Genomic DNA, 26,860 nt, shown 5'->3' on the forward strand with positions numbered 1-26,860 from the left:
TCGAAGCTCAAATGGGAAAGGAGAGCAGTTCAGTGAGATGTGATGATAAAAAAGAGAATAAATGGAGGAGATGCAGTTGGAAAACGCAGCGAGAAAACAGCACTCGTACTTAAGCTAATAATGCAGCTTGAAATAAGTTGGAAGTGTAACAGCTTTCTTGAAAATTAGCTTCACTTAGATTCTTTGTACGACTGCTGGGCCGTGCCTTTTCCAGTGAAAGCAGACGGGAGAGAGGAAAAGGTTCAGAGTAAACCATAAGCAACTTTTATGTGTGCTTACTTCCTTATAAGTCGCTAATGAGTTGGCGTCAAGACTGCTAATTGCTGGAAACGCGAGAAAATGTTGCTCAAAGAATCTTCCTCTCATTTCAAATAATCCTTCAGCAGAGACTCTTTGACTTCTCCTTCAAGTGCGTACTCTTCATGAATAACTTTTGTTAATATACAACCGCCATACCTGATAACCGTGATGGGCAGGTGATTCATAAAACACCGGCTATAAATACATCACTCAAAATAATTAAATGCCATGAAAAATAACAATCGCCCAACTGACACCCACGAATTTTGGGAAAGCTGATTGCAACTTGTGCGAAGACAAATACAAAATTAGTCGGCAATCAAGCTTGGACGGTGGCGTAATTGAAAGGGCAAACTTTTAATCGTCCGATCGGGAGGACTGTCTCGTGTTTCATTGAAATTAGTCCAAGTTAAAGGGGAGTCGACGATCTAGTGTCGGGCAGGTGAAGCAGCTCGGCGAAGACTGGTCGCTAATTATCTCCGAATTAACGGCACATTAGTCTTGCGTCCCCATTACGGCGTAGTTTCGGACAGCAGCCCGAAGCTCGGATTAACGTGAATGCAGGATTATCGGGGACAGAAATTAAACAGTTTCCACTCTAACCTGCTTTCCTATCGAATCGCCGTAACGATCATTGATTAACTGAATCCCCGATAGAACCAATCGTTGCTTCATTATAAACATCGGCTAATTAAGAGAATTCTGTTGAATCTTTCGAATGCTCAAAAAGTTGATTCGACAAACAATAACGAAAGTAATATTTCGTCAGCGACGACTAAAACCGTTATCCCGTGTATATACGCATATTATATGTATATATATATGCACACTTAAACGAGTGTTAAGCCGGCTGGCAGACGTTACAAGGGCTACTTTACCCTCGTCCTGATGAAATTCTCCGGCTGGAAATTATTTCCAAGCTTGAAGGCGAATTAACGAAGCACCTCGCCATTGAAAGTACCGTCGAGAGGGTTCCTACCAGCAACCAGTACCCGAGACCAGACAAGATTTTTCTTATCGACGAGCTAAGCGTTAAATGCGTTCTCCTTACTGTCCCTGAGGAGATACTTCTTCGTTTCGTATCAAAAATACCATTCTGTACACGTCGTGTAACTCGACGACTCTTCTTAACTTCTTATATTTTCTATAGAAAATTTTGTAATAACGAATATTTTGTATTATAGCAATAGTAATGGTGATTCTACAATATATTAACACCATCCTATGGTAATACATAAAAGATTTCTAATTAAACTCAGAAATTATTCATTCCGTTAAATAATACTAAAACTTAACCCGAATCGGTGCAAACGATTCACTTGAAGAATAAACGAAACGTTCGTAAACTAGGTATCTGTTTTTAAATAGGGAGAAATATGTGATGTAAAAAGCAGGCTTGACCTACTGACACCCGCAACACATAACGAACGACGAGGCAGATGTGTCAGGCGAAACGAATCCGTATCTTTCTTTTTTCCTTTGTTTTAGCGGTACTTAATGAAGGCGTGAAACGCGAGCGATAAAAATTCAAATGGCAAAGCCTAATGAGTTTCGTGAGCCTTCTGGTGCGCAAGACAAACAGCCGGATTCCAAACAATCACGCGTCCCCGTGACAGGAAGCTATACTCGCGGATTTCAAAAGATCCTTTCAGAAAACCAAGCCCAACGCCTGGCAAATGTCAATGAATCGTTTCCCAAATGACGTCAGGCCTTAATGTTTCTGGCACACGAGAGAAATTAAAAAAGAAGAAAAAAAAAAAAAGAATTCAGTTCAGAAACAAGGAACGTCCTATATTATTTGTTAAATTTCGAGGCATCCAGGCTGTTATCTGATTTATCGCTGAAAATTGTTGTTCGTTGAATTTAGATAAATATTGTCCAGCGATAGGAGGGCAATTACACGTGTAACAAACGAAAACAAATATTCAGTGACGTGTTCACTATTTATCATGGCTGTTGCAGCTTTCAGAGGTGGGCAATTTGGCTATTTTTGTCCAACAACAGCCCGAAGGGAACGCTTTGAACTTTGGCGCGTTCATAATTTTCGCGGTCGCGCGTTAACCGAGTGAAGAGCAATGCGCGCGTCGACCGGAAATGTGTTAGATCCAGGGGACATTCGTTCGCCCAACCCTCGAATTTCCAAAAATACAAACAACCCCTTTATCATTTACCCGAATCATTTGAAAAAGATTACATTTTATTTCGAAAGAAATTTTTTTAATTTTTCTCTATGGTACGTTATAAAAATCAAGTTAACGGAAGAACGGTCGAAACTTTTACCAGCAACGAGCCTCGTATCCACACTTTTAACGTGTTACACACGCGGTGTTATTTTTTTTTTTTTTCTCTGCAGGAAACGGTGCGCGTGCTCGCGTAACAAGCGTCGCTCGCGAGAAAGGGTGGAAATTAATTTTTGTCAGAACCGGCGTGTTTCTCGTGTGTCCCTTTTTGCGCCACATTTCGACGGCTGCTCTTTTGTCGTTCGTTCATTAAATAGGGTCCGGGGCATTTTTAATTTACGTTTGTACGTTGAAAGAGAAGAAAATCGGCAAACGATTCCCTTTGTGACACGGCGCAGCCCTGCCAGACCCTGTTGTCTCTCTGCCTTAGTAACGCCTTGACTACGTTTCCAGTTTCAACGAACAGAGAGAGAACAAAAATGTATATGTTCTTTTTCAAGTCTTCTGCTAACCATACAGAAGCTTTATGTATGACTATGTTACATTTTGCTGTTTCAACTGTTGAAGTGGTTGATTTTTAAAGAATAAAGTATTAATTTTTAGCTAAAATATTTTATTGAAAATCGAATTGCAGCTCTAACTAGTCACGTGACGTCGGAGAGGCCCGATCGCCGATTCAATCGGTCACGTGACGCCGGAGAAGCCCGATTAGTCACGCGACACCAGAGACGCCCGATTGTCGCTACAGTCGATTGTGTGACGCCAAAACATTGGAGCATCTTCAAAATTATGATTTTAAGTATGAAATTATTAATTTATTTTTATGTCTAAGATTGATTCATAGTGCGTGGTAATTCTCATGATAAAACATTATATAATTATTATCCGAATGATAAAGCAAACATAAAATGTGTACGAGATAACGAATGTTGGCTGAAACAATTAAATTCGCGTCGATTCACAGTTCTCCCAATAGTGTAATTAACATTATTACCTACCACGAATCAATGGCACACGGCCAATTACCGAATGCAACATCAATAAAAAAGTCTGCCACATCAAATTACCATGACGTTTAACATCTTCGGTTACTTATATATTACAGGTGCAGGAGATATGGGAGTCTATGGACGACGGGGGTCGAGTATTTCCAACTGGCCGAGTTCGATGGTGTCGACAGGATAACCAGTGGCCGTTGGCGATGCATTGCTCGTGGAAATCCCCTAACGAACCGCATTTACATCTGAAAGGTAGGCCAATTACTTTAGCTGCGTTTTACTTCATCGGCGTTGCAGATCCGCGCGCCTCCATGCCCGTATGGCTGCCATTTCAACGATACCCAGCTATTTTCATCAGGTCGCGTTGATACCCGTTTTGCTTTCGTTTCAATTATTTCCTTTTCTACAGTTCCGAGCATAGTAGACTTCTCAAGGGAAAAAGGCGATATTATAAAAGGAAGACCCAATCATTCTATAGGTTGTACATGAGTCAGTCTCATTTCCAAAATTGACATATCTCAAATTAAAAATTGAAATTTCTATTCTCTAAGTTTCAAATATTTTCCCCTGTAAACGTTGACATATCAGTGGTGTGACTTTTCCCCTAGATCGTCATTTTCCCTAGGGAAGCCAAGCCTACCATGCTCGGTTCTGTACATAGGAAAATAATCATTGCACCCTATATTCCTGTCATCCTGTACGTATACGTACAGGCAAGGAATTTAATTTACCACAGTCAGTACTCTATCAAAGAGCAGTTGTAATAGAACTACTACATCAGTACTACGCGTGTACTAAATATATACTACATAAGGTATACCTTTCATGGAAACAAGTCACATATTCAGATAGGGAGCATTCACCTTTGACTTTCACTACGTTATCATTCTCCCTCGTTTTCTTCGCAAGAATCCTGATGGCGGTTGCAGAAAGGTCGTTACGCAATAGCTAGGTCGGTATATCGTAGCGGAGGGTTCCACGCTCAGGTTAATTCCGGTCGTTCTAGCCGGCTTTTCTCTCCGCCCTCGGTTTTCAACCACCTAACCCACCGCAGCGAGCGTGTACGCATACAGGGACAACCCACTTTCGCCTTCGCGGCCTTTTTCGGCCTGGCATGTAATTAAATTCTCTCGCGTCGCCAAATCGTTCGACCGTGCCCGTCTAAACGTCGTAATTAAGATCGTGTATAATGATCACAGTCAGACGGGACCAGTCGTTCGCGTTCCTCGTTTTTCTTTCAGACCTGGGAAAAAGTGTTGGCTCGAATCACATAGCAGGAATCATCGGTGATCGTTTGAACTCTGTCCGCTTCTGTGGACGGAACCAGACGAATTTCTTTTTCTTTTTTTTTTTCAACGAGTTGACTTTTCGTTAGCTACCGGATCGTAGAGCTAACCAATTTAACATTTAGTTGCGACAAACATAATTTCACTTTGAACTCTTTTATTCTTGCCACCATCGAATTCTGAAATTATCCTTCGGCTCATCTGAACTCGTTACAAAGTAAATTAGGCGAGTCTTTCATTCAATTCGGACCGTTGATGAAAATTTATCAATAGTGCTTACGATCTCACGGCTACTATGTTACGTTCCCTTCCCTCTATTGATACTGTTTCACGGGTGATCAGAGATTGGCGGCAATCGATTAGCAATTACGAGCAGATAATTACCGAGCTGGTCTATACGGGATCGTGTTCGTGACGAGACCCTCCTAGGTGTGTTCCGAATCTCGGCATACAACATCCCGATAACGTTCCTAACTAATCGATATAACGTATTTTCTCTATGTCAATAATCGATCTACCGTTGACATACTGGGGCAAAAATCATTAAAACACGACAAAAATCTTAGAATCTCAATAGACACTTATTAGAAAATGAAAATGATTTACCAAAGTGTTCAGTATGGACCACCTATATTCTCCGATTTTCGACTATTTTAAACTTTCAATCATTTTATACCAGAAAGATTGATTTATTTTTCACATGACAGTGAAACGGGGTGTTTTATGAACCGTACGGAAATAACGCAATATTTCAAAATGATTATTAAATACTTGTTCACGTTTTGTGGACAGCCGATTGGTATTATAGAAGTCAAACCATGGATTAATAGCGTTTACCCATCAAAGTTAGTTACGGTTAGTACGTTTCAACGTAGTACCTTGAAATTAGGCACGTACGATAATTAGACGGGGTGTAGTACAATATTACGCTATTGGCTACTCTAGATATCTCATCGTGATGCGACGGATAATTCGTATCGTCAATAATACTCGTGTGTACGTCCCTGTGATACTGGTAATCGATATACAGTCGATCATCGATTAGTCTGTAAATTATCCTTCGCTCAAAGCAAGGATAAATGAATTTTTTACTAAAATGAAAAGTTCAACGTTATTCTGTTAACGTGTTGATGGCCATTTAAATGGCATCTACTCTAATTACAATTAAAAAGCCATCTTTGCATTATACTGTACAACCCATAAGACGGAATTTACTCGCATCAGTTACTCGCCTAATTTGAACCCTCCTTTGGGCCAAGTTTATATTTGACTAGTAACTGGGCCCAATGCAAAGCCACCCTTACGATCATCAGTGAATTAAACTTTTGCCAGCTACTGTACTGTATAACAGAGACGGTAGTGTTGCCTTTTAAACGAATAGAAGGTCTGGTTAACGTTTAACACGGGCGAGAAACCACCGCAGCACCGATTCCGCGTCGACAAAATACCTGTTAACCGGTGTCTACGCGTGTAGTCGCTTGTTTTAATTTCATCATAAAGAACCGACTCGTTTAAACGATGTATGCTAACACCTGCACCAGCCACCATCGGCCGACCATCCCCACCGTTTTAACCCCTCTAACGCTTACGAATACGAACAGACCGGATTACTGTATTACGAATACGGTGCATTGGAAGAATAGCGAGAGAGAGAGAGAGAGAGTGAGAGAAAGGAAAAAAGAAAATGAAGAGGGGAAGGACGAATGGAAACGTATTGCTGGTAGGAAATGAATTTTTACGATATTTACTTTAAAACTTTTTCCGAGGATGGTCGTTACCGACTTCCGCGCCGCGTTTTTCCATCAACGAACCAAGATTCCGGCTCGCCTTTGCGAATATACGAATTCGCCAACGGCCTCAGGGACAAATCGTTTCCGACCGATTGAGCCGACCGTCTAGACGAAATCATTCCTATCGTGCCTACGTAGACCCCCAAACCAAGGAATCGTCACCGTCCACCACCGTTTGAAACAAACGGCAGGAAGTTAACGTCTCGACGATTTAGAAAGGTTAGGACACCTTCCATTTTGTTTTCACCCCTAACTCAACTACTCCCTACTATACCTCTCTCAATAATTTATTTTTCTGTAAAAATATTGAAGTTTGCAAAAAAGTGTTTATTACTACAAATTATTCTCCATTGGTTAACTTAATAAATGTCTCTTAAATTTGTAAGAGAATATTTTTCTTATGTTTTGTAAATAATTCTGATTAACTATTATTTTTTTCTGGAAATGATGACAAACGATAGAGTTCAAAAAATACTTTTACTGGTTGAAACTTTTTCGATTCGCCATTGGCAATGTAAACTCGCCTGAGCTGTGCATTATGCATGTCGACAGATAGAGCGAGTAGAACGGTTCCACACACTCGCGTACACAGGTACCCATACATATGTCTACATTCAAGTGTGTCCGGGCTTCAAGCCGAGCTCGGAATTCGGATAATCACGTTACAGTGAACGAGTTGTAAAATTCATGCCTCGTAAATACGAAATCGCTATTGACGACGGCCAGATACCGAGTTCTTTCTCATGGATTTAACAAAAAGGGTAAAATGGATTTATTTACGTTTTACATATCGCTTAAGTAAAAACGTTTCCGATCGATTCGATGAAATTGCGAATAATATCGACAAACGGAACCATGGCTCGAAAATATTGGACGTAGCATTATTTACAAATAGCACGTGATCCACTTATACAGAAAGAGAATATAAATCTTATTTACAATTTCTTTATTAATCGTTAAATTATCAGCGAGCAATTTATATTTGAATTTTTTCATTGGTATACATGATCGGTGTGGAGTAGCTTCGCAAAGAGAAATAAGGATTTTACGAGTTCCATTACAGGCTGGCTCGCTTCTTAAGGAAGAAGTTTTTATAGATTCTAAAATGGCAGAACATCTCTACAAGATTCCAAGAACTCCTTCACCGTTTCGTTCTTACGACGATAATACTTTAGGCAACTTAAGTAGGATCTCTCACAGGAAACTTAGCTACTTCTGCAGGTCTTACGTTTTTCCTCGAGTATCGGTAATAACGCATTAAAAATGAATATTTATCGAAGCTTTTAACATATAAAAATACCCGAAAGAGAAGAGAAACGTATAAAAAATAACAAAAATTTTATTAACCTTGTACCAAATCATGGAACCGAGTCATTTTAATGAATAACTGAACAACATAATTATCAGGATGTGTAATAGAAAATTTCTGGATAAAAAGGGTGGAATGTCTGTTAGAATTTGTTAGACAGTAGCAGTGTCCATTGTTGGGTCAGAAGGACGGAATGGAATTCATCGTCTTATCCCTTCTTTTCTTCATCCGTTCTGACTTGGCGGCGAAACGAAGGAGCGAGTCGAAAGTCAATAATCTGGAGTAATCCGTCTTTCAGGCAGAAGCTATTTTCATTGTACTCGAGAGATCCGTAGCGAGTCACGGTCGACGTGCGTTAATCAACTAAAAGCTGGTAGTCTGAGTTTACACACCGCGTCTCAATAGTCACTATCGTCTCTGCCTCCTCTCATACCGATAGCATGCTTTCCCTCCAACGTTTCTCGGCCAAGATGCAGATACGCAAAGGTGCACCATCAAATTGACACAGTAATCATGCGACATTAGCTGATTACGTGTCCACCGTACCAATAATCATTGTGTACATGCACCATAGAGAAAGAGTTCAGTTAAGGACGGAAGTGTTTAGTTGACAATAATAACATAGTGCAGAGATAGAAAGAATCCGTGGTGGTTACTGTATAATAGATAATGAATAGTGAATAATGGACATTACTATAATGAAAGTAAGTGATGGTAACAAAGGGTAAAGCATTTCCCAGTCGGGTGTAGAGAATCTGAAAGCGATTTCCCTAGACTACCTTTCGACCTATCCAGATCAATTGGTAAGCAAACGTGTAAATTCACGGCCGCTACAGTGGCTAGGATAGCAGAGGGTCAGTGATACGTTCTCAAACGAATGCCGTTGTAGAAAGAGACGATCTATATCGAGATGGAAATGCGACAGTAGAACGAAGGGAAAACGTTGTGCACGCTACCGTAACTTCGCGTCACGGCCGGTGAGCTTCATCGATCACCGGCCAACTCAATTTGTCTCCATTGATACCAATCTGCTGAGCAAGCTCCACCCCATCCCCAACACCTTCTATCCTTCTCTCTCTCTCTCTCTCTATTTCCTTCTCTTTCCTCGACGAAATTCCTCCTCATGGAACAACGTAACACGCGCTAGACTGCGTGAATCTCGTCGTCGTCGTCTAGCATTTTCATTTAACTACGCCAGTCTCATCACGTGGATCCCTGACTTGTTTATCTGCTCGCAATTTATGTCGGTATTGACTGAGATTGACGGCAAATGAATCCCTTCTCTTTCATAGATCCTTGAAACATTGATAATGTTAATCAGCAGACACTTTAAAGCAACTTTTATATGTCTTCGTGTATCGTAATTCAAATGATCTATTATCAAGATTCAAATATCCCGTCAATTTTTACTTACACCCTGTTCCATAGACCGACCAGTGTGATTTTTAAATAAATTTTCCGTTCCGTCTTCAAAAGTTTCGTCAGGGTTGATCGATTTACATGCATAATAAATGATCAGAAGAAGAAGAAGAAGCAGTCAGCTGCGTTAACTACGGTGCAGAAGGTAGTGCAAACATCGCGATATAATCAGCAGAATGAAACTATCCCTCTGCTGGCTCGAAACAGTTTTGCTCGCCAAAAACCCCATACCGACTGGTTTAACCGACGACGAACATAGACACCTTTAGGATAGGTGCAGATTAAGCGAGCGTGCGGGTGTGTAGGTATTTTAGGGTAGTTGGGTGGAGGAAGCGGAACCGAGGACGGTATAAGCCCAGTACGAAGCGGGTTTCTATCAAATTATAAGTTGTCACACGGATGACGACGCAGCAGCTGAGCTGACTCCTGGCTTAGCTTTCCCAGTTAACGCCGCCGCCAATCAGACCCCACCAACCAACCCCTCTCTATTTCTTCTTCTTCTTCTTCCGGTTTCCGACTTCCGTGTCGATCGTCGATTGTAGTATCCTCCTCTTCGCGACAGCGCTGTCTCTTCCGGCCCTTGAGCGGAAGTACCCATTTCACAGTCGTTGCGCTCTCGAGATTTGCATACGAGGAATTTATAATTGGACACTGTTTATCTTAGCCACTTTGCCGAAGGATCCACCTTCGTTAGCTCTTTGCGTGAATTGCTCACGTGGAATCGAAACGGTACCTTCGAGGATTTCTTCTGCCAAACGGAAGGAACCTTAACAACGGAAGTGGCTGCTTTCTGTTGCTTGTACTAACAAGAGATTCGTTGAGAGTTTTTCCATTTTATTTCAGTCCTTTTTTAGATGGAGTTTAATTTAATATTAATTGTATCTCCAAAAGTATAATTTTACAAATTATCGTATTTTAGATTTTATAGAATTTAGAATGATCCGAATATCTTCCTATTTCGTTCAAATTGTGTTTCAGTGCAATAAAAGATTTTTTACTTCGCAATTAAAAAAGTTTGAGAATGGGTGTAATTGACACGGTTTTTCGAAAAACTATTAGTTTCCATGGATTCGCAGGCTTGCCAATGCTTTCTAGGCGGTGTTCCAAGCATATGAGGCTCGAAACGAGCCCGCTACGATTTGGCAGTTCTTCCTTTTCTGCGGGCACTCCCATCGGGGTGAAAAGATATCGCGATATTATACGATGATAATGGGACCCGTTCAATAACACCGCGAAGAGTAATAGCAGCGGCATTGTGTTTAATGGCCAGGGTAGTCTACGGAAGGGAATCGAAGCTCTGCTTTATCGTAGCGGGTTCGGGTTAGGGTTCTGTGACGAATAGACACGTCGGATCGTTCTTGTCGGTTCTGCTCTTCTGATTTGCGAATATCCAAATTCGAATTCAAAAAAGTTCCATTCGCACATAACCTCAAAAATCATTAAGCAAAGTGTTAACAAATTATTTATCTTTTAGGAAATCTAAGCTTTAATAGTGATTTTTTATATAACTTCTTCTGTCCAAAATTCAATATTACTGTTTTCATTGAAATACATATATATAATCCATATTACAACCTAACCTAATCAAAAGCACCAGTATGAGGTACACAGTAATAACCCATTATAATAGGAAGCGGAAGAAGGTACATAAAAAGAACAACGAAGAAACGATTATTGGGGTTCGTCGAAGCGCAAAGGACATTAAAGTTGCAGCTGATTAAAAGGAGGGAAAGAAAATAGAGGTCGCGATGTTGAAAGGGGGTTCAGTCTCGTATCTTTGATACTTCGACATTCCAAAACAAATGTTCTTCTCCCCTCGTTGCTGAACGAACGACATTCATTCACGCGTTAGTCAACCCTCACATTTATTCCAGAAGTTTGTCCGCGATTTATTATAAACACATTATGTCACCGCTGACGACTCTTTTCAACCTAACCACTTGGCTGCTTCGATAAACGATAAAAAGGTTTACCCTTCGTTTCAATGGGGGATTTTTTTCTTCGAAGAGATTCTTCAAGATGGTACCCTAAGAAATTCTACTACCAAGTCAAGCTTCAAATGTTATGTTTTCTGAAGGACTTCAAATTAATCCCTTATCTAACAATCATTGGGTCAACTCAACGACGAAGAGTTGTTGGTTGTTTGCAATTTGTCCAGGTGTGACGAGTCTCACCAACGTGCAAATCGGTTGGTTGAAGCAGAAGGGTTCCCAAAACAGCTACGACAAAACTACGTCGTTGGCGTTAGCGGTTCCAGCGACGGGGTAGCAACAGCAACGGTAGCAGTAGCCCGAACCAAGCAGCGCCGCATCAAGTATCACTCTATTTACCCGTCAAATATTTGTGCTTTTACCGTGGAGCGCGTATCCGAGCTACCCTCTCTTGCTTCCTCTTACCTATCTACTCTATCCTCTAGTGCCACTTTGTATACAGTGAACACCGCCGGCTGAATTTCCCTAACGAAAACTTGCCGAAAATTTGCAATTCATAAAGAGCCAAGGCCACCCCTTCTTGCCAGCCGGAGGAAGGAGAACAAATTCGCTGCCTTTCGCGGAACGTTGCAACCAAAAATGTTCAAGGGGACAAAGAAATTAGGGCAGTTTTCAATTTTTATGAGAAAATGTTAAGCAGCAAATGTCCACTGAATAGTTCACAGGCACAGGAAATTCAGAAATTTGAAAATTTGAAAATTTGGAAACTTAGAAATTTAGTAATTCTGAAACTTGAAAATTTGAAAATTTGATAGTGTTAAAATGAATTGAGAAATTAACTACCCATCAATGCCCCCGAGTGTACAGTACTTCTCCGCCCGCGCCCTCGCGGACGCAATTGACCATCACTGGACATAAGTAAAGCTAGAATGAAAAAGTTGCAACATGTTCAAAATGAAAACTAAAGGTACCTTTTCACGGATGACGATGGCGAAGACCTATATGCTCGTAGGCTGGTCACGGATGTGACGCACGAACGGGTACCACATAGCCGTTCCTTCCTTTTTTTTCTCTTTCTTCTTCCTCGTCTTCTTTGGCCCCTTTGGCCATCTACCCCTGGGAATCCTAATATCCACCGTTTGACGTCATGCCAAATACGTACCCTTACTCGTCTGGAATAAGTCACGAGCGAGGCCGCAATAGAGGATTGAAGTAAACGTCGAAGAAGAAAATGGTGCCCTCTGTAATACACATGTCCTAAATCCTCTTGACGAGCCATTGTATGCCCTGGCTACTGCAGGACGGTTATCATTAAACAATCGAACGGAATAACTATAATTCTGTTGCGGTTACATACGTGGAATTTATAACGACCTTAAAAAATCAGTTTCGGGGCAATTTCATAAAATTTAGTGACCTCCTAAAGATTTCCTCGTTCCGCCATTGAATTGCCTTCGTGAATATTTTTCTGATGGATTATGAAAAATGCAAAAATGAAATCAACAAATTTCCGCTTTCCAAACGCATCGCTTTTCGATGATTTTGATAGAAATCGTGAAAATTATCGAGAGAGTGTCTGCGTTATAGGTATGGAGAAACGTACAACGGACTCGCGGGCTGGATACTAGTCCGATTTGAATACATAACTGGCTGGATATAAACGAGCCTATGAATAAAATTTAAATTCCAATCAGCGAGCGAACAATGCGACAATACCTGCGATCATCCGGTAGAAATCAAGTCGTATATGTATATAACGCGTTCCGGTGATTCTGCACGACAACGCGTGCCGTTTATAATCGACGAAATAAAATTTTTATTTCAAAATTACACCCTTTACACGAAAATTTCTACGGTTATAACAGGAATCAAGTATTGAAATATAATAAAGTAATATGGTAATTTGATAAAATAATAAAATAGTTAAATAGTAAAATGGTAATTTGAAAAAATGATAACTTAACAAAGTTATGGGATAAAAATGTACACACAAAGCGCAAACGTGTTAGGAAACGCTTCCATGCACCCCGCGTAAAAGTTAACTTACAAATGCTGAAACGTGCAGGTGGTAAGCATCGCATGTAAAGTATAGAACGATAAAGTGTAGTCGTGCGGTTAGTAATATTGGTAACCGCATTTAAATGACGGGCATCGTGCGGTCTGCCAAATAGGATACTTTTGAATTGCAACACCAACGTTGGTGGTGCGCTCTGACAGAGAGCGGAGTTTCTAATGGACACTTAACTTCAATTAAACTAAAATTCGAACTACCCACGTCGATGTTAAGCGACGCCATTGCGTCGGTTATTGTACTCGATCTAAATCGCGTGAACCAGCGCGGAAGAACGTCCCTAAGGGAGAGTTTAGGCGTGTCCAGCACGTTGGGGCCGATTGATTAGTGAGAAACTTTAAATACCGACAAATATCCAATTATGTCAAATCTGAATAAGCTTTGATTACGTTTTTGAAAGTGAGAAAGTTAAATGGGTTGAAAAAAAAATAAAATAAGCAAAAGATATAGGCGCGCCACTTTCGAAATTCGAAACCGGCTTAAATCGAATTAATTAAAGATCTTCTTTTGGGATATCGGAACGATCGGTCGGGTTCTCCTAAAATATTTCACGAATAGCGTGAAAATCGGCCGATACAAGCGTGCAGATATTAGTAATCAAACGTAGCAACGGAACGGTGCAAAACAGGAACATAATGAAGCGGATTTGTTTGCCAGCGTCAATCGTCAACCGGTTGTGTTATTTACTCGTTAGTGTCATTCACGAATTCGTTACGCAGATCCTGTGCATTATGTCTGGCCGCGTTTCTCGAATTCATCGACATTAACGAGGCGTTCCGGTGTCAGCAGTGAAATTTCCTCGTGCACGCGATCGCGCATCCTCAAAAATCCAAAATCCGCTCGATCGAACGCGTGCTGGCTCGATAACATGGCCGCCGGTGGTCGACCGGAAGTGACGACTCGCGGTGCAGTTAATTCGCGAAAATTCGCTGATACAGATAATCGTTTAATCGTACCGCCGAAATGGTATCGCATTGTTCGCCAGGCGAAATCAAGGGGACTAAAAATCGACGAAAAATAATGGTAAAAGGGTTGGGGTAGAATGCCTGAATTTGAGTTTGACAGAATTCGGCTGCTATTCATTATTTCGTAGAATTTTAATAGTTGAGTACTTCGAGTATTACTTATAATTAGCAATAATTTATTTCTGTACTATTACTGTTATTTATCGATACTATTATTATTATTATTATTATTATATTACCATTACTATTAAATATTAGCAGTATTATTGCAATAATAATGTGGGGTAAATTCAGATTTCGGTTTTAATCGATAAGCAAAAATGGCAGGAGACGGAGAAGATGGATTAGGGTGTGGATCAGGAGAAAGATGAAGAAGAGAGAAAGGGGAAGTAAGGGGGAGAAATAACAGCGAGGAGTATACTTCGCAGCACACGGGCATAAATTACAACGAACGCGGGCAGAGAAAATTACGGTAGAGGCGACGGGGCGAAAATATTCGGGAAACTGTCCCGTTGCGGGCCGATGATTAATAAATCAAACTCTCACACGCACGTCAAACAAGCATGATTGTAATTTGCTGCGATAGCCACCGTTCTGCACGGCCTCCCTGCCATAGAATGGCGGGAACAAAATGTCGGCGGAGGTGGAGGGCTGACAAATTAAAATGCGCATAATTACGTAGCAATTATGACGTTTGCTTTTCGTTGACGCTATTACCTGGCTACTGCTTGCTGGCTCGTGAAACGCGTTAATAACCTCGGTTTCGTTAATAATTCCGACTGCATTGATTCGATTCAATATTCGTTTCTTTTGGTTTTGATCAAGGAAGAGCTGCATTGAAAAGTACGTTCAATGTTATTTGCTTAAAGAATCGCCAATATTTTCTATGGAGCATTGATATTTAATTAAGGCGAGGAATATGGTTCTGTTTCATGAGAACGGAAATGCAGATGCAATTTTTGCACCATTCAGATTCTGCATAAAAGGGGAGTGTAAAAAAGAAGAAACGAAGTGTCTTGGATTTCGAGAAACTTGGCCTGGGAAGCCGAAGTTGCCAAGCAGAATGCGCGACAAGAAGAAGAATAAAGGGAGAAATGGGTGGTGGAAAAGTGAAACAGCAGCCGCTGAGCATTCAGCTGGTGAATGGAAGTCGCATACGAAGCTCAAGGTAACTTATCACTTTCCCTTAATCCGGATCAGCAGCACGACGGAACTGGCGATGTTCAGGCTTGCCCCGTTAAATATTCAGAAGAAGTCAGCCCCGGTGTAAATCAGAGAGGCAACCGCCCTTTGCCAAACCCTTCAACCCTCCCGACGCATTGCTCCCACGTGGATCCTACTCGCCACTTCTCCACTCGATACACATATACATCCACCTCCTTCTTTTCGACGTGGACGACCAATAAGATTTAACTGCCGTTCTTGTTATTTACACCGGTTGTCTTCGTGAAAAAGAGAACGGCTTCCGGGACGACAAAGCGAATGCCGTTCGAATAAAAAGTGCAGCTATTTAATGTGGACTAGGAGTAATTGTTTAATTCCATTCGAACTTGGGATACGAAATTGGGTGGTTTTCTGGGAAGAGTTTCGAGGAAGGAATAATCACGCGTGTAAAATGGTAAATCGAACAAGTAATTTAATAAAATGGCAATTTTGTAATTTGCTTGAAAAAGTAAAAAATTTGCTAAATAAAATATTGTAAGGCAACATCACGAGCACAAGAATATCTCATGTTTTTCATACACGAAAAGGAAAACTGATCCCCATATTGAGATATACCGAACAAACACAAATCATTCGATTCCCATGCTAAAGATAAAGGAGTTCCTTTTGTCTCGTTGCGTTTCCTGTGGATAATAACGTAAACGGTGGTAAATCAAGATGATCGATGTCACATGGCGCACGCGAGGATTCCAAGGACGTGGCACGAGGGCCGGTGAATCCTCTAAGGAACATGGAAAACGGGGCTCGAAGGTAGAGACAGTGGAGGATAGCTATTACTATCAATTTGCATGCCTCCGGTCACTCGACCTGCCTTTATCGTCCTTTCATCTTGACGATGCCAGGGGCTTATTTCCGCCCATATATTTCTTGGACCCCAATAAGAGACTCGCAACCACCTTCCTTCATCCTTCTTCCCCTTTCTACATCGCACACCCTCGAGAATACGCTAAAAGAAAGTTTCCTATTGTACCGCGACAATTTCTCCTTCTTCCGTATATAATGAAAGATGCGCTGTTTGAAAATAGAATTTTTTCAAGAAAATTTCAAGTACCAAGAGATGGTTAAGGTTGCTTTTTGGAGTGGAGGGGTGAAACCGCGCGCGTGAGAGGAAAGTAGAAGCATGAAAGAGATTTTCAACCGCGCTGGTCTTTTCTCCGTTAGTTCGGTCAAAGACTTTCGCCACGAAGAACTTAGCCGACTGAAAATACGTTGCTACGTAGGAACCACTCGACCCAAAAAGCATTCGAGTAGGTCGTCGACGAAATATGAACGACTGGCATGAATACCTTGGGCGGTATCGCGAGAGGTTCCCGTGGTGTGGGTTATTCATCCTGCGGGTTGTTTCACCGCCCGTAGGAAAAGTGTAAGCGCAAAGTATGCGACCTCTTCAACATCCGCGAGAGTATCACTCGAAACTTAAAACCGCTGGAACGTACTGAAACATATGCTCCTTTGCCGCACATATTCCGCGCCCCCAGGCCGGGATAGTACAACGACCTGAAGATCGGCTTACTTCCCATCAAATTGCAAACTTTCCTTCTGACCTTCTTTCCAACGACGCGATTCTTTAATTCAACGCAAGCATGCATTTAGAATTTTTTTAAATTTTACTCTTATTGAAAAAGTAAATTCCAAAATTGTATCAGCGACCAAATTTCGAAGATCTTACGCTGAGGATTGTCCTGCTTGTTGAAGCTGAAATAAATTCTAAGACCGCGGTGGGTAGCTTGCAAATTTATGGTAATGCTGGATCACGAATCTCCCAAATGAATTTTATTTAAAGTTTCTCTACAGTCCGGCTCGTGGCGAGGTTTGTCTGAAAAACTTTGGAATTCATAAATACAATTTGAATGATTTTCGTTATCCGCCAGGAGGATTTCATCGCGAACGAGTAGACAGACAGAAATCATGGCCAGACGCGACGGAAATTGTCGGATATTAAATCAGAAGCTTGTCCCGTTCCTTTCTCGAACTTTGTCGGCAAAGCAGCCTTCTTTAATTGATAAAGAATGTAAATTGTCACAGTAAAAAGGATATGCACGTCGGTTCAGTCTCAAAATATTCCAAAATCCAAAAATGAAAAAGATCTTAAATTAAATGATGTATGCTTGAAATTTCCTTGGATGGATATCCTTGAATTAAATAATAAACAATCATTCGAAAGCAATTACACGTGGAAGCAGCGAAGGGCCGGGTCTACAACGAAGCGTCGCGTCGTGCGAACGATCATCCTCCTCGTTCTAGTAATGTCCTTGCAAGCGTATAGGGGACTACATTATCCCCTGTTGCACGCCGGCCGGTTACAAGCCCTGACCAATTGTCTCGGCCGTAAATTACCGAGGGTCGTCCCCGAATTCCGTGCTGTAGACCCCGTTAGTCGCACGTGTGCGTGCACTTGAACGCGTAAACACTCCTGGGATTATGTGCGACACAGCGAATGTGTGTACGGTCCTGAAGAGACGGCACAGGTCGCGATTCACGTGGCAGAAGTCGTCGACAGACTGCGTCGGAACGTCGACGTTCGGGCTCTGGCTGTGCAGGTTTGCTCGCAAATGGCGACGGATAAAGAGAAACGAAGAGGCGGATTTTAGATAGATCCTCGAGGTGGCAAAACGGCCCAAGCCGAGATATTACAACCGCAATGCGTACCGGTTCCCTTACCACGCATGCGCCTCCTCCTTCTATGCATCCGGTTTGCAAGGAAAGAAGAATTGGGATAAGAGAAGTGTGGCCCAGAACCTCGTGCAATTACCAATATATCGTTAGAACGAGAACCGGATGTTAAATGGAGAATTATACCAGGTGTGGAGGAAGAACACAAGGTTCTTTGAGTAAACGAGCGAACGTGCGAGGATTTCCTTCCAGTAGCTGCCTTGGAATACGTGTTTCCTTTGGATAATAGTTTTGTATTTAATCCCAGGCGGTGTTGTAAATATTTATCAGACTTAAAATCTAGGTTAGTAAATAATTTACTGAGTTAAACAATTTCGCGGTATATCGAAATATTTTTACCCTTTCGAATGGGAGAAAGATATAAAAATTAATTGTTATATTTATTTAAATATTGCTAAATTGAAGCATTAAGCGGGGGTGGGATTTTAGTGTAGCTGGTAACGTAACTAACTATCACATCAAAAATCAAGGGTTCAAATCCCGTCGAGGGTACGATATTTTTTTCAGGGCGTAATACAATACCTCAACATTTAGAACAATAAAAATACTTTCTGGTACAAAAGAAAAGAAAAAATATATATAGTGTTACAACAAAAAGCTATAAACACAGTGTTAATCTCACAGTGTTGACACCAAATAGAAGACAATTACTATCCTACAATACTTCTCAAGAATTTAATGAATAACACAAATACCTCTTAGGAACAAACGGAAGCTGTAAACCATCTCGGTTTCCTCGCAGTAAATAGAGAACAATTAACAAGGGGGTGAAGTCTTAACGAGAAGGGGTAACGGGTACCTGAAAACACAGAAACGGCCGCGTAAACGCGATTCTTCCGTCATTCAGAAAACTTCCAAGGCATTCGTGAGCGAGAGAACAGGGAGGGCCGTTAAACTCGCTCGATTTCTCCTAGCACGCGCACTTACCGTCGCGATTATTGTTTCCGGCACGCCGGAACATATATTCCGCTGTGCATTTCGCGCGGTATTAAGGTGCTATTCGAGCCGTACAGCCTACAATCCCCAACGCCACTAAGGAGACAAAGTTGGATCGGCGTTGTAAGTTACAGGCAACAAGGCGGACCACGAGGGAGAAACGGAAACGACCGAGGCATCCGACAGGGTTCGCAATGCGCGGCTCGCAACGGATCGGCGCAAAACTATACTAGGGGGCTTCCAATTAACCCCCGCATTCGACTACAATAACAGAGCCCGGGAATTCCTTGCATCGGTCTGCAAGGGAGACGAACGAGAGGGAAAGGGATTTCGGCTGAACCTTTCCTTTCTTAATTTATCCACGTTAATTAACCACCGAAGTGAGAACATTTCCTTGCGTGGTTTTTACTTATAATTCCCATAACTTTCAGCTAGACAAAGCCCCGACGCGACCATTGTATTTCAAAACATTATTGTTTGCCTTGGCAGGAAAAATAAAACGATCCGGATTCCATGGAAATAGGGATAGAGATTCTGTACAAGTAACGGAATTGAAAAGGTTCCGGTCGACGTTTCTTTCATCGCGGTCTTGAATTACGGTAGAAAAGCGCGAAGGCAAAAATCGAATAACGGTGCGAGAATCTTGACTCTTGTAACAGCCATTCCAACGTAATTGCTCGGACTCGAGCGGAGAAAGAGAGAGAGTTGTCGATGAAAAGAAAGCTCCTTTCTTCAGGGTTCGCAAATAAGTTTCCTGCCATTCAATGGCCCCCGATCTCGTTTGCCTTCAACGTATGCTGAATCGATGGGGCAAACTTTCAATGGGCAATAAAGGTGAATTTAATTTGTAATTCGTGCATCGATAGGAACCTTATTCTGTTACCGATATTCCGAATCAATTCACCTACCTTCCATTATCCTTGGCCCGGGTAACAAGTTTCGCGTCGCATTCATGGGATTTAACGATCGACAAAAAAAAAGGCAACTTCAGATTAATTAGCAACTGTTTACGGGAACAGAGAGCTTGCAACTTTTATTATGCGCAATTGTTTGGGAAATAAAAAGCCCTTAAAAGTGTAATAAAGGGATTGGAATTTTTTTTTACAGCTCTGCGGTTTATATTACCCTTCACATGATTATTGTTTCATTTTACTGCATTGTTATTGGGAACGCGTTGTTTGGGAAAGTTGAAATACCTGAAAATTAGGAGAGGCAAGTGGTAGGAAATTTAGTAAACTCTCGTTATACTGCCACACAAACGATTCTCTCTTTCACGTATAGGTACTGATGGTTTTTTAGAATTTTTTTAAGATTTATTTTATTTGAGATTTTTTACAAATTAATTTATTATGTGAGTGCGTGTTGCTCTCGGACAGTTTATATCAATGAAAATCAACGTTCTGCGAACTCTCTTGATAATTAGTAGATGATCATTGAAAATAGCTGACTCTTTAACGGTTGATCCGGACGAATTGACGGTGTAAGCGATCCGAAGAAACCAATAACTACTGGAGACGAATGGAAAGAGGAGGACAGTGGTTGCTTCGGTAACCGTCTTCTCAGAAGAATCGAACCACCTCATTACGTTAATTTCCCCGGAGATGCCTGCATTTTTCTGATTCCATCCGTTCATCGTCGCAAGGCGTTGCTCCAGTTTCTTCTTTGCCAGCCACCCTTTTGCTAAACCACCACCATGGGTAGAGGGTGAGATTTTATATCGAGACGCAAGGGCTGAGAATGAAACCATTTATTGCAACGCGAAAACCCGTAGGAGGTAAGGGTCCAGGATGCCTTTACCCCAGGGATTGATGGGACGAGCCGTGCCTCGGGCTTTTGCCAGCACGGAAAAAATCAAGAGAAAATGAGGAACACGAAGACCGTTAACGTTTCCACAATGACTTACGCCGCTGAGAAACAGAATGACATATATTATTTACGGAAGAGTAAAATATACTCTTAAAAATCTTTTAATTTCTGTGGTTTATTTGAAAATTTATGAAATTTTATAAACCATAAGTTTATTTATATTTTAGAAATCTCATTCACCCCAACAGTGTTATCCTATACTTTTTCCTCCCTTTCTTCGTCTTAATTCAGATTCTCTTCGAAGATCTGCTTCTTCTTTTCCCTAAGCTACCATTGCAGTTCAATTGTGCGGGAACAGTAAGAGAAGGATTCTATTAAAAGTTGACGACGGATCCGGACTTGCGAGTTTTAATGTACTTGTTATAATCGGCCCTCTTACCACCAAACACCCAGGGAACACATCTCCCCCTACAGCTTTCTTAAGTTTCTCCCTTCGAGTCCCTGTTTGCTGGCAAATTGGAAAAATAATTTATCGCCTTAACAAATTGAACCTTCCTCCGTCGCGTCGTTTCATTTTAATAAATAAAATAATGTTAACACCAAGTAATTTTTCGTTTATTTTTTTTTCAAGAATTCAAACAATAAAATTGTTAAATGTTTCAAGAAATTCTGTGTAAACTAGTGAGCTACGTAAGAATAAGAGAAAGGAGAAACAAGAATGTCAGATTAATAATACAGCGTTAGTATCATTAGCCACGGTAATGGTGTGAACTTTTAATTAGTTGCACAGTTTCATTCGGAAACACTTGGCCGACCAGCGGATCCATTGTGTTTTTATTCATGGGCCGAGGAGATAGGCAACAGTTCTTCCTTCTCCGTGAAAGCAACTCCATCCATGGTCGGAGGAGAAGCCCTCGGGGTTGGAAAACTTTAACTTTCTTCTTTCCCTGTTCGCCCTTTTCCTAAGAACCCTGAGAAAGGGACCTTACGTATTTGTCCATTAACACCCGTAGACTTTGCCCGTTCATCGTTTGCCACTTTGCGCCCTGTCGACGATTCTTCCTTCATATATTATTTCTAACGTGGTCTTGGATACACTTGTATTCATGCTCGAATAATTGGATTAACAGAACACTGAATAATAATCGATAGATTGTGTGGTAGAGACCAAAATCTTCCAACTTAAACATTAACCGGAGAACAATGCAACTTGTTGCAAATATTTACGATAAACAATTGAAAAAGGTTAATCGTTATCAGAGGTCAAAAAGGAAGTGGCAAGCGATCCCTGGATAATGGTCTAGTCCTTAAAAGGATTCGGTTTACTAATCCCTTCACAATCCGCCCATAAAGCTGAACACTCTTTGCCTGAAAACCATCGTGGTCCATCGAATAGAGCCGCTGGTATAAAACCAGTTTGGATGGGTTTAATTACTCAGCTCTCGACCGGCGATGTAAATGATGGCCATTAAATCGCGGGGCCTCGATGTTTACCCCGAAAACCACCAAAGTGGAGGGCAATACGTTAGAGAAACGTTCATCGGGTGTAGACAGCGGAGGGCAATGGCTTCGATTTTTATCACCGATTTTCTAACCGATGAAATCAATATCAGCAACTTCCGCTTTAAATCCAATAGCCTACCGTTAATTCCCTTAAACGTGAAAATTGTGGAATATGCTGACGAGGGGTTCCGTTTATCACCATTTTAATTGCTAGCTACCCTTTCCTCTCCACCCACAACTTAACCCTTCATAACGTACCTTGCAAGCCATACATCTGTATTTCTTAATTTTTAGTTAAAAATTAAAAATTTAGTTAAAAAATTAAAAATTAGCATTTGGTTTTTGAAACGTTGAAATTAGCGATTGTCTGTGAAGGGGTGAGAAAAGGGTGAATGCCGGAACACATAATTCGCGAGTTACAATTTTACGCCATATCTACGGGTCTCGCCCCCCCTCATATTATGCGTGTATCCACCATATATCAGTCTTACAGCACTCCTGATAACAATTTCATACGGGGATTACGGGGACGACGGGGCTGTGGGAGGGGGGTGAGAAGAGACACATGCATGAGTGCACCACTCTACTGAAAGCGAAAGGGATAATCCCCTGAATAATGCGCATGCTGTTACTGCAATATTAATCGCTTTCCAAAGGAAAACATCGAATTGCTTTGACTCCCGGATTTTATGTTGAAGAAGGGGTACAAGGTAGCCCTGCTTTGGGAAAGTGCGCGGACAACACCACGTGCTTGTTTACTATTGTTTGGGGGATAGAAAAGATGGCAGAAACATGTTTTACTGATAAATAGAACAATAGAATTATTTAAAAATCCTTGGAGTTATTTTGGAACTTTTACTTAAGATTTTTATGAAATTTTATGGTATCATTTGTAATTCCTTAAATGCAACGCTAAAAATTATTAACAAATTTCAAAAAATTATTTGTCAACTGATTAACGAAGATATCAAGCACCTTAATCCATAGGTGTAGGAACATAATCGAGCGATTGTATGGTTCGTGTTAGGGTGGCTAGGGTTACGAGGTTTTTCACGGTCCAGTCGCGATGATCGAATTCGTAAGTCGCCGGAAATGGCGGGAGCCCTTTATCCAGAGACCTGACTGGATGAACTCTGAAATGGTGGTGGATTACGATGTCACATGGGCCGGCGCCGTCAGCCAGGGGGGGCGCCAAATATATTGTCTGTCGCATGCATCGCGTACGCGTACATACATACACACCAAAGCCTGAGGCTAGTGAGCGTAACGCTGACGCGACAGATTGGCTCGGATAAATTAATTTCATTTACCGGTGATTTAGGCGATCTGCGAATACCAGGGAGATCTCCGTTTGACATTCTACACGCAGTCCACGCTGTGCTGATACCCAGGACTGCTGCATATATCTTCTACCCCCTATCGAATACAGTAGAATACTAACTGAAATTTAAAAAAGAAATTCTGTTGAATATTAGCCCTGTGAAAATTAAGGCTAGTGGAAGAAAATTATTTCTTGTGATTTCGATCACTAATTATACGTCTATTATGATTTTAATAACACGCATTTTCCTTGTAATTAAAATCTGAGAATCAGAAAGTGCTGCTCATCGAATGATGAAGGAAGCAGTTCGGCCGGTGGTGATCCGCAACTTTCCAGTTGCCCAACTCTGCTTTTAATACAATTACAGGAAAACCTAATACCCCATGGGTACGCTATGTTTCTGTCAAAGATGCCTCTGCATCGCGCTGGAAACAAAATCGACCCACCAAGCCATAATTAATTCTAAATAATGCTTTGTTGAAAATTTAACCAGGGTGGTAACTACACAGGGATGAAAAGGCCTCTTTTTTTAAATAGAAAAAAATTCTAATTTCGTCAATGGATTCATGGCGCAACACTTCAAAATTTGTATAACGAAAGGAATATATTTAAGAAATAACTCCAAGAAAAATATTCTCCAACATGATTCCCAAGATTCTTCTGGAAGATAGGAATTTTCGTAAAAGTTGTAGAGAAAGAAGTGCGAGCGATATAAAGGCAGAGGCGGTCGCGAAATTATATGGAAAAGAAGGGGCCGCAATTACAGTTGAAAAAAGTTTTTTTCGGGAAACGGCGAGTTTTAAGAAGTGACATTCGTCTCCCGAAATTAACCGGGCCACCGCACGTGCTCGCGATACGAATGGCCAAAAGGCGCGGACCTTTTTTCCGCCAACGCGGATGCAACATTAGGCACAATAAAATAGAGCAAAAGTAAGCAAGCAGCGTGAAGAGATTCCCGGAAACTTTCGAGAAATTATGTAGACTTTGCCGGAGATACGTGGCCGTGGAAATGTCTCGCCACGGGATTTATAATGGCTCCGTAAGAAAAGTTGAGACACGAGATGAATTTTCTAGGCGTGATTGTCACGATGCTGGGATCATTTCGACTGTGTTTAATGTCTCCTAAAGAGGGTGTGGATTTAGAGTTCTGTTGTTGCATATTAAATAGGTGATTTTAAAATGTAATTTCATGGCAGAAATGCGTTTTAAAATGGCATTAGTATGCCGTCGTTTTTATCTAATGAAATTTGATGATTTTAGTAGCTGACCAATTATTTTCTCAGAAATTTATACTGAATTAAGAGTCTAATCACGAGGACGATCTCGTTTGTGTTGGATGATCCAATGTTTTACTTTCTTGTTGGCCATCTTCCGAAGGCAGTTTGTCTAGACAGGAAGCGGAAACTCCATTTCTCGTTAAGTCTCCATTGATAATGAGCGAGCTTCCCTAATTATTCGCCGGTCTAACAGGCCGGCTTACAAATAAAATTGCTACCAGTAAATCCGCTTCTTTCTCTTTTTTCTCCCTCCTCGTTCCATGTACGATGCCTTTTCATGAAACTCTTCAATCCTGCTTGCGTAATGTGCTTCAAAAGGTTCGAATTCATTGATAAAATAATGAATACCATAGAATTGCACTTGATATCATTTCAATCTCTCTTTCAATCGCATTTCAAGTACTATTCAACAGATTTTCTAAAATCACTCTTTAGAATATAATTCCAAAACTGCATATTTTTAAAATTTCAATATTCCAAAATAATTCATTTTCTGCCATACAAATTTGCTGGTGCTATTAAAATTTTCTAAATTTGTTTCGTTATTTTCATTTTTGTTAATTTAAATTATATTATTCGCACCGTTCAGATTGACAACGCGGAAATTATAATTAAACCGGCACGAACGACTTAAGTTTGGAAGCTCATTTTGTTCCAATTTAGGGAATTTAAGCGGTGCGAGGGAATAGTATGGAACGTTTGGTAGCCGTCGCGTCGATCAGGTAGGCCAGAACGATGTAACGTGAAATTGGTACTTTGAAATTTCATTAGTGAAGTCAGGTGGCGTCACAGATTCAATTAGCTTTTTATTGGATTTCGAACTGTGCGAACTGTCAAAGCGATAACCGCGTGTCTGCTACCGCTCCTCTAACACCCGCACCAATTGTGTATACGTGGACATCCAATGGGATACGCTAAACCATTACCTTTTCACTTATACTTTACGCTTTTCATAGTTAATCATATATAAGAATTCTATATCAAACATAATTGTCACAATAATTTATAATCCCGTACGTACGTAGAAGCTAAATTAAATTGTAGATTGAATAAAATGAATCGATACGACCTTGGACCATGTTGAAGTCATGGTTGAGAAAGTTCCAACCATCGACCTGACATTCCGTGAAAACGAAAGGGGATGAAGACAGTATCGGTGGCGGGAAAAACTGAGACTAAGGGTGGGCGAAGTCGTGCATCATAGGTTTATGGTTCTATGATGGCATTTTTAAGGTTTCCTCGTCTTGGCGAACTCATCCCCTCCCAATTTTCGGTCGCCGATGCTGCAGAACGCGTCATTATCGTGATGATATATAAGGAGCGGAGTGCCATTAATGCGTCCCGAGGTTCCTTATTGAAAAATATTACGTTGATTTCGCATTAAAGCAACGACTTTCTCTTTCCTCGTTCTTCCACTCTCTATTGCTTTTCTGGGTCAACCTTGTCACGGTACATATTTCCTCTGTTTCCGAACTTTGGAAGCTTAAAGAATGCTCGTAACGACTAAAATCATGAATATTTTTCTCATTTTCTTAGATATCATATATGCATTTTGCGTCATACACCCCATTCTTGATAACTTGGTAACTTTTCAATTGATAAAAAATAGGAGAGGACCAACACCCTTACACATTTTTCTTCTTTACCATCGAAAGCAACAAACGTCACACATTCTCCCCTTTACATCTTTTTCTCGCCGACTAATTACCCTGGCTGCACGTTGAACCTTTTCCTTTTCGCTGGACCATAAATTAGGAAAAAAAGTGAGCGCGCCCGGTTTTACGAGATCGCAAAAAGGACGAAGTAGGTGGACATCAGTTGGCTGTAATGTTGTCACGTCGAAGGGTCTGTTGTTCGGACGGGCCCAGGAC

Source organism: Osmia bicornis, chromosome 3, assembly GCF_907164935.1.
Source record: "Osmia bicornis bicornis chromosome 3, iOsmBic2.1, whole genome shotgun sequence".
NCBI lineage: Eukaryota > Metazoa > Arthropoda > Insecta > Hymenoptera > Megachilidae > Osmia > Osmia bicornis.